This window comes from Tupaia chinensis, unplaced genomic scaffold (genome assembly GCF_000334495.1).
Source record: "Tupaia chinensis unplaced genomic scaffold, TupChi_1.0 Scaffold144529_1, whole genome shotgun sequence".
Classification (NCBI taxonomy): domain Eukaryota; kingdom Metazoa; phylum Chordata; class Mammalia; order Scandentia; family Tupaiidae; genus Tupaia; species Tupaia belangeri.
Window position 1 is genome coordinate 3,050,800 of NW_006204388.1, and position 8,308 is coordinate 3,059,107.

Genomic DNA, 8,308 nt, shown 5'->3' on the forward strand with positions numbered 1-8,308 from the left:
TGAACCGCGAGACCGAGGAGCTGCACCATGAAAAGGTGCCGCTGGAGGAGGGCAAGGTGATCCAGCAAGGCCGGCAAAGCAAAGGGCTGGCGGAGAAGGACCTTGTCACAAAAATCAATGGAAAGCCTCTAGTCATTGCAGACTACGAGAGCAGATGGGCCATTCAGGTTCTGGGCAAAATCGAGTCATTGCTCTCAAGCTCAGGAAGCCCATTGAGAACCCGCCCCGGGCAAAGTGAGCACAGAGCCTCGAAGTCCGGCGCAGACGCCCAAAGCATCTGGCTGGGTCTTTAACTCCAGACCGGACGTGGGTCTCCCACATGGCCGCGCAGCGCCAGGTGTTAGGCCTGGGTGACCCTCCTCAACCCTTACCTGACGTCAAACAAACAAACTTACAAAAAGGAAAAAAAAAGTGAATTTGTGTCCACTTCATTAGACACTAGACAATATGCAGTAAAGTAGTTTAGCAGAGAGGGTGGGATAGGAAGAACCATTTTCAACACCCTGGTAAAGGACTTGCAGAAGATTAAGTGGCTGGGTAAAATAGCAAACAAGATCCACGGAAATGTGAAATGTGTGAACATATTCCTCAAGAATTCTGGTAAATTCTTGTGGTTGGGAATCTGCTAAATAGCAGGACTTCTGATTTCAAGTGGATTTGAGGATCAGATGTTTGTGCATTGAATGGAAGTGTGATTCCCAGACTATGGAGGAGTCTGTGACTTAGAGATCATATATGTGCTAGATAACTAAATAGACATATTGGAATATACCACTGTTTACAGTAAGTCAAGGATATCATTTTGTCAGTTCTTCCATTCAGTTACAGTTAGTTTAATTGTTTCTTATAGTGTTTATTGACTACCCAAGAATCCAAATCTCTTCAATCATGCATGTCTCTATATTCACCAACAAATCTTTAATAGACACCTACCATGTACTATGCTAAAAGTACATAAACTAAACTCTTCTCAATTGGGAAATTGAATGTGTTCATCTATGTATTATCTCTTTTTATCATCATAACTCTTTGAGATAGATACTATTATTATCCTGATTTTATTTATGAGGAAACTAAAAATTAGAGACCACAAAAATTGCCTAAGAGACACAGTGCATATTATTAGAGCCCAAGTCTGTTTAGGTTCAAAATTCATATTTTTTTTTTCTGTTTGTGAAAGAGCACACTTTATTGGGAAGCAGAGTGCCGCACACTGACCAGCAGACGAAGGCTCCTCAGTGGGCTCCCTCCAGGAGACACAAGGGAGGTTTGTAGTAAAAATCAGTCAGGATATGGATTCTGGACACGTTCCCAACCTTGTTCCCCGCCTCAGGAAACTGCCAACCACTGTCCTGAAGCGATGGTGGTTCACTAGAGATAGAGCCCCTCAGGGGTGCCTTCTTGTTTTTTATAAAGAACATTTTCTTTAGATATTTTGAAGTCTTCATTTGTTACTCTCATTCTCCGTTCTTTCAAAGCCATCAAGCCAGCTTCTGTACAAATTGCCTTGATGTCAGCACCAGACAGGTCATCCTTAGCCATGATCAGGTCAGCCAGGGTTACATCAACGGCCAGCGTCATCCTGCTTGTGTGAATCTGAAATATGCACATCTTGGTCTTTTCATCGGGCAAGGGGAACTCAATCTTCTGTCGATGTGGCCTGGTCTAATAAGTGCTGAATCCAAAGTCTCTATTCTGTTTGTGGCCATAAAAACTTTCACATCTCCCCTTGAATCAAATCCATCCAGCTGGTTCAATAGTTCCAGCATTGCTTGCTGAATTTCTCTTTCACCACCAGAATCTGAGTCATATCTTTTGGTCCCAATGGCATCGATTTCATCAATAAACAAAAGGGATGGGGGGACCAGCAGTTAGTGTAATGGCTATGTTGCTGGACTCCCATGTAGTCGACCGCGGTTCGAATCCCAGACCCGGTGGCTTAAAACTCATGCCAGGCGCGTGTGCATGCGTGCCCAAGATCCCGAGAGGAGAATGGAGGAGAAGGGATTATGGCGTGACCATCCCCCCTGGGGGGTGATTTCTCGCTTTCTGTCTCTGTCTGGCGAGCGCACGTGCCCTATAGCGAAAAAACCTCTCCAAAAAAAAAAAAAGGGGGGGGGTAATAAACACAATGGATGGTGCATGCTCTTCAACAACTTGAAAGAGTTCCTGTACAAGTTTGGGCCCATCACCCAGGTACTTCTGAATCAGTTCAGAGCCAACAACTCTCAAAAAAGTGGCTGAAGTTTGGTTTGCAATTGCTTTGGCTAACAAGGTTTTTCCTGTGCCAGGAGGACCACAGAGAATGACTCCCTTGGGGAGCTTTTCGCCATCTCTTTATAATATTCAGGATGGGTGAGAGGAAGCTCCACAGATTCCTTAATCTCCTGGATTTGGTTGTCCAACCCCCCAATATTGGCATAGGTCTCCTGTGAGGCCTTTTCCACCTTCATCACTGTGACCAAGGGATCCATGTCATCCATCAGCACCACTGTCACTGCATGTACCTTGTGGTTGAGTAGGACCAAGCAGCCTGATTCCAACAGATCCTCGTCTACAAATGAAAGAATGCTGACATAGTGTTCTGAGCCCACAGATGTAGACACGATGGCATGATTGTCATCAATGATCTCTTCTAAGGTTCCAACCGACATCGGAGTCCCCCTCAGATCATCCACCTTTGATCTTTCCTCCCTTGCTTTTCTTCTAATGGTTTCATCTGTTCCTGATTTCTAATGAATTCTTCCATGAGAAGGTAGTCTTTAATTCTTTCTAGTTTCAATCATTTTAACCGGTGTGTGAGGTGTCACCAGCGGCAGTTTGCTGGCAGCATCTGGTCCCTTCATTTTCTTCTTTTTTTTCCCCACTCTAGTTGGGACAGGAGGTTCGTACTTCTTTTTCTTGTCCTTGTCATCCTTCTTGCCACCTCCAGGACCATGACCGCCACTCTGACTTTGACCCATTTTGCTCCGGCTACTCTCCAAAATTCATATTTTTACCTAAACCATGTAAATACTTCCTTTCAACTCAGAATTATGTAAACTAATAAAAAAAAATCTTAAAAGTCACTTAATCTTACTACTCTTCTAAAGATTTTTTTTTACAAGTAATGTATTGAGGAAATGTTCTCAGAAGAAACATATAAGACTGTGAGAGAAGAAAGTTAGGAAAGAGGAAGAAACTAGACATAGATGCTATATCAAGAGTATTCATCTCAGGTGGATCCACTGGAGAGTTCTTATATCACAAAGTTGGTTTCATCCAGAGTTGAAAGTGCAGGGAGCTATTACACTCCCACATCAGGTAATCATTGACTGTACGCTGGGGAAGGGAAGAAAATAAAGGGAGAAAGGGAGGGTATAACCTCCCTGGTCTCTCCAGGCAAGGTAGTTTTAATCAGCTTAAGGAAATCCTCAGGAAAAGACTGCAGGTGTTTGCCCTCAGCAGCCAACACCTGGAACAGCTAGCATGACTACGAGGCATGCTTAAGGAGATCTGGGCAAAGCTCCAACAGCGTCTGGTGTATCTGCCAAGTGTTTAGCCAATCCCTGCTTAGATACTTCCAAGTGAGAACTTACCATCACATCCCCTCCTCCACCTAACGGGGCAGCCCATTACAATCTCTGGATAGCTTGGAAAGAAAATTCTTTCTTGTGCTGAATGTGAGAGCCTAAAGGGAAGGCATTCTAGGGCAGAATATGCAAAGGTGCAGACATAAAAGAGCATGATGGTATGTGTTCTTGCTGTGGCTAGTACTACAATTTATTATAGTTAGAACTTCAAGTGTGAGGTATGAGAATAGAACATGAAAATGATTAGAGCTGACCCTGTAGCTTAGAGGTTAACAGAGCCCAATCGATATGGCCAACCATGGTTCAAATCTTGCCCCTGGCAGCTTGAAAAATAGGCCTGGTGAATGTTCACATGTGTTCAAAATTCCAATAGGATAGACAAATGGAGGAGAAGGAGATTACAGTGTGACCATGCCCCATGGTGGGAGTGGAGGTGTTTTCATATCTCTCTCTCTCTCTCTCTGTCTCTTTCTATTGAACACACACACTCATTGGCAAAGAAAGAAAAAAAGTGAAAAAGACAAGTCTAGGAAGAAGAGTCTAGCCATCTAGTAGTATCCTGTTTAATCTACCTAGAATCAGATAGTCCTCCAGATAATGGAAGACCTGCATGCCTCACTGAGGCATTATGATATTTCCAAACCACTAAATGTATATTAGCAGAAGAGAGAAGTGATCAACTTTTAGAAAGCCCATTCTGGCAACAATATAGAGAGAAATGCTTCCTCCTTACATTAATGTTATGAGCTTTCACATCTGTGTTTTCTCTGGGCTGTCAACTCTTCAAGGATAGGAATCTTGCCTTGTTTATTTCTTACATTGTGAGTGCCTATAACAAAAAAAAATGATTATGGAACTAAAATTAAGTGAGTAAACATAAGGAAGAAAAACCATTACAACAATTCTGGTAAGAGATGTTATAGGTCTAATTCAGGAAAGGGGTAAACCATAGCCCACAGGCCTAACCCAGCCCACTACCTGTTTGTGCAAATAAAGTATTATTGGAACACAGCCACAACACTTTGTTTACATATTGTCTATGCCTATGGTCATAAAATAACAGAAGAGCTGAGTTGCAAAAGAGACCATATGGCCTACAAATCCTAAAATATTTAATATCTGGCCCTTTACAGGAAAGGTTTGCCAACCAATAAACCCAATTAAAGCAGTAGTCATATAAATGAATAGATGGGAATGATGGAAATGATATTTAAAAGGCAAAATCAATTTCAGTAGTCACTATTCAGTCATTCTAGTTCTAATTCTTGATTCCATGTACACATTAAAGGCCTACATTGTAAATATGTATAAAATACTTCACAGTATTCCAAGGAATCTGTTGACAACTTCTATTTACTCTGTCACATTCAAATTGAATTCTCATTTCTGTAAAGAACTTTATACTCAGAAGAATGCACAGTGGTGTTCACTCATCACATAGGCCTACAGATTGAAAGTAGTACCCCATTTGGTCCGCTTAGAATCAGATAGTCCTACAGTAATGGGACGGTAGCAGCCCTGGGGTCTCTTATATAAACCTGCTAAAATGCTCCCAACCTCTAAATTATTGCCATGCTCTTGTTTTCACTGCAGGCCTTCAGAGATGGCCTGAATCTTTTTCACCTCATTAAGCTGCTCTGCACTGAAGTCCTCAAAAAACTTTTCATCTGAAGAGTCCCCAAAAGGCCTGAAACTTCTTTTCCCTTCTCTGTACAGTTGGAACATAAAAGATTGCAATTCAAAGAAAAAGTAAAGAACTGTCATGGTCCTTTTTGTTAGTGCTAATCTCTGAACAGCAGATTTAGGGCAACTATTTTTTTTTCAGTTCCTGGTTCTTCACTTCCTGTTTGAATATACACTACAAAGTGTAGGTGAAATGTATTTATAGGACACAGTGAGCCAGTTGCTAGGTCTTTTGTATAAGACTTGAAAGATAAAGGCAAGCTCCTTTCTTTAAAAAAAAAAAAAATGTAATCTGCAGCCATAGAAACATCTAATCTTAGTCATAGCACCAACACCTCCAGATAGGCCAAAAATACAATTTGGAATAAAAGTTGCTTATAAAAAAATGCATTTTCAAAAATCCCACCTTGAATAGCAAACCAATGGGGAAAATGTATCCTACCTTCCAGGAAAGAGTTAAATTTAAGAAAAACAAAACAATAAATGTTTCTTGTGGTACATTTATATTTGAAGATTATTTGCCTTAAGCAATTTAATTCCTATCACTATTTGGAAGAAAGTAAAGTTTAGCCTACCATACACGATACACCAAAACAATTTTCAAATTAATGAAAGATTTAAATGTGAAGACAAGCACAAATATAGAACTGAGGAAAAGATAAGTTAAAATCTCTAATTTATAGAGAAGGATTTCTTAAAAATATGAACAAAAGCAGATTCTGTGAAAGACAAAGTGATGGGGTTTTCTATATATTTTAATTTTAATTTCTTCTATATATTCAACCACTTAGCTTGTAAAGTGAATTTTCCAACATGAATACATTTCTCATCAGTCCAATTGGGGATACTATACATATTTTCATCAACAGGTAATAATCCATTTATGTGTCCCATAAATGTCTTGCCTATTTTTCTCCTTAACAATAGATTTTGATATGTAAAATCTTAAGATCTCTTAAAACAAAATATTCAAAATTTAAAAACAAGTAACCAACATAAAACATGTTTTAATAGGTATGAACAGAAATTTCTTCCTTTTTAATCTGCAAGAAGCAACACATGAAGAATCTTTTAAATGAGCTCAGTATATGAAAATATTCATAAAAAATGAATAGAAATGGTCAATAAATGTAAAAAAAATTCTCAATCTTGCATATGAATAAATATAAACTAAAACAGCAATAAGCAACATTTTTGCCTACATATTAGCAAAAATATTTTATTTTGAAGTATACACAGACATATTAGTTAAAATGTTTTTGTAGCAAATAAAAGAAAATTAATTCAAAATAACTATAAAAAATTAATGAACCCTCAAAATTTTGAAAATCAACAGGTTTGTCTTTAGACATGATTTTTATCAACATTCAGGCTTCAATTCTCTGTAATTCTTTAAATCTGTCCTATTTAACAACATTGGCTACAGCTTGCTACTTTCCTGGAAATAAAATGGCTACAGTAATTCCAGGAGTTGGCTTCCTACCACATCATTCAGAAAAAATGAAATTGTCTCTTTTCTCAACCAGCACAGAATAGTCCTGGCATTCATTCTGACTGGATAAAATTAGGTCATGTGAACAATTCTTAACTAATCACCATAGCCAGGGAGAGAGAACCTTTAAAACTGGATTAAGCATTTATTAAATACACATGCCTGAGCTGATCACTGTAGCAAGGGAGCTAATAGTTTGATGACTGGCTGAAAGCATTCAGGGTCCATCCTCGGCAACAAAGTGGGGTAAAGCCCCTTTAAATCATAAAACTGCTACATAATGGAGGAGGGATAGAATAACTATACTGAGGTTGAATAGAGCAGCATGCATAGTTAGGCACAGCAAGTGGAGCAATAAATTATTTAAAATGTATGGGAAAATTGAGCTACAAATATCAAAACCTTAAAAATATGCATACCACAATTGTTTTAGAAATATCAAATCTTGGGGCCAGCAGGTGATGTGGAGGTTAAGGCTCCTGGATCCCAAATGGCTGACTGCACAGTTTGAGTCCAGGACTCAGTGGTTTGAAAATCACACTGGACATGTGTGTGTGTGTGTGTGTGTGTGAAGGGGGAGGACAGGGGGAGGTTGTCTAAAATCCTAAGAAGAGAGTGGAGGAGAAGAGACTGCAGCATGGTCATCCCCTCCAGGGGGTGATTTCTGACTTTCCCTCTCACTCTCTACAAGCACATTAAAAAAGAAAAAAAAAAAAAAAAGAAATACCAAATCTTGAAATTTATCCTACGAGAATAATCATATAATACAAAGTCATATCTATTAGGACGACTTAGGGTAAAGTTACATAAATTATATTAGATGAATTATGATACATCAATGCATAGTATACTTTGTATCTTTAAACATAATATTGCAGAAAAGCTATTCTAGACATGTTCTGTGGGGGCCAGCAGGTGGGTAAGGCCCTGGATTCCCACATGGCTGACAAGTTCAAGTCCCAGAACTGGCAGCTTGAAAATCACACCAGTAATATGAACATGTGTGCCCAAAATCCCAGGAGAATAGAGAAGAAATTGTTGAGTGGCCATCCACCAAAAGGGAGTGATTTCTCTTTTTTCTTCTGCCTCTCTGGTGAGTGCATACTACCCATGGGGGGGAATAAAACCAGATTAGTTGAGACTATCTTATTTTTATAAAAGTAATATACATAGGGAGGCGGGCAGGTGGCATGGTAGTTAAGGATGCTGGACTCCCACATGGCCAACCGCAGTTCAAGTCCTGGAGCAGTGACTTTCTTTCTCACTTTCTCTCTCTCTCTCTCTCTCTCTCTCTCTCTCTCATCAAACTGGAAAAATAATAACAATAATTAATAAAGTTAAATAAAAAACAATTATTTTAAAATAAATGCATATACATGTATTCATTGAAAAAGACTTAAACATATCAAAATATAATAAGTTGTTAATTCTGGATAGAGGAATTATAGCTTTTAGTTTTTCTTATAACTTCCTGTATTTCATAAATTTTCTTTGTGCTTCTGGATTATTCTTGTAATGAGAAACACTCGTGTTCAGTTTAGAATAAATAAGAAAACAAACC

At 39.0% G+C, this 8,308-nt stretch overlaps 2 pseudogenes; one reads left to right on the forward strand and one right to left on the reverse strand.

Annotated features, from left to right (window-relative positions):
• The window catches only part of LOC102472849 (endothelial differentiation-related factor 1 pseudogene), a 1,320-nt pseudogene extending 1,082 nt beyond the window's left edge, over positions 1 to 238 (forward strand).
• A 1,128-nt stretch (positions 239 to 1,366) lies between these two features.
• Positions 1,367 to 2,974, reverse strand: LOC102497122 (26S proteasome regulatory subunit 4-like; annotated as a pseudogene).
• Positions 2,975 to 8,308: the final 5,334 nt, after the last annotated feature.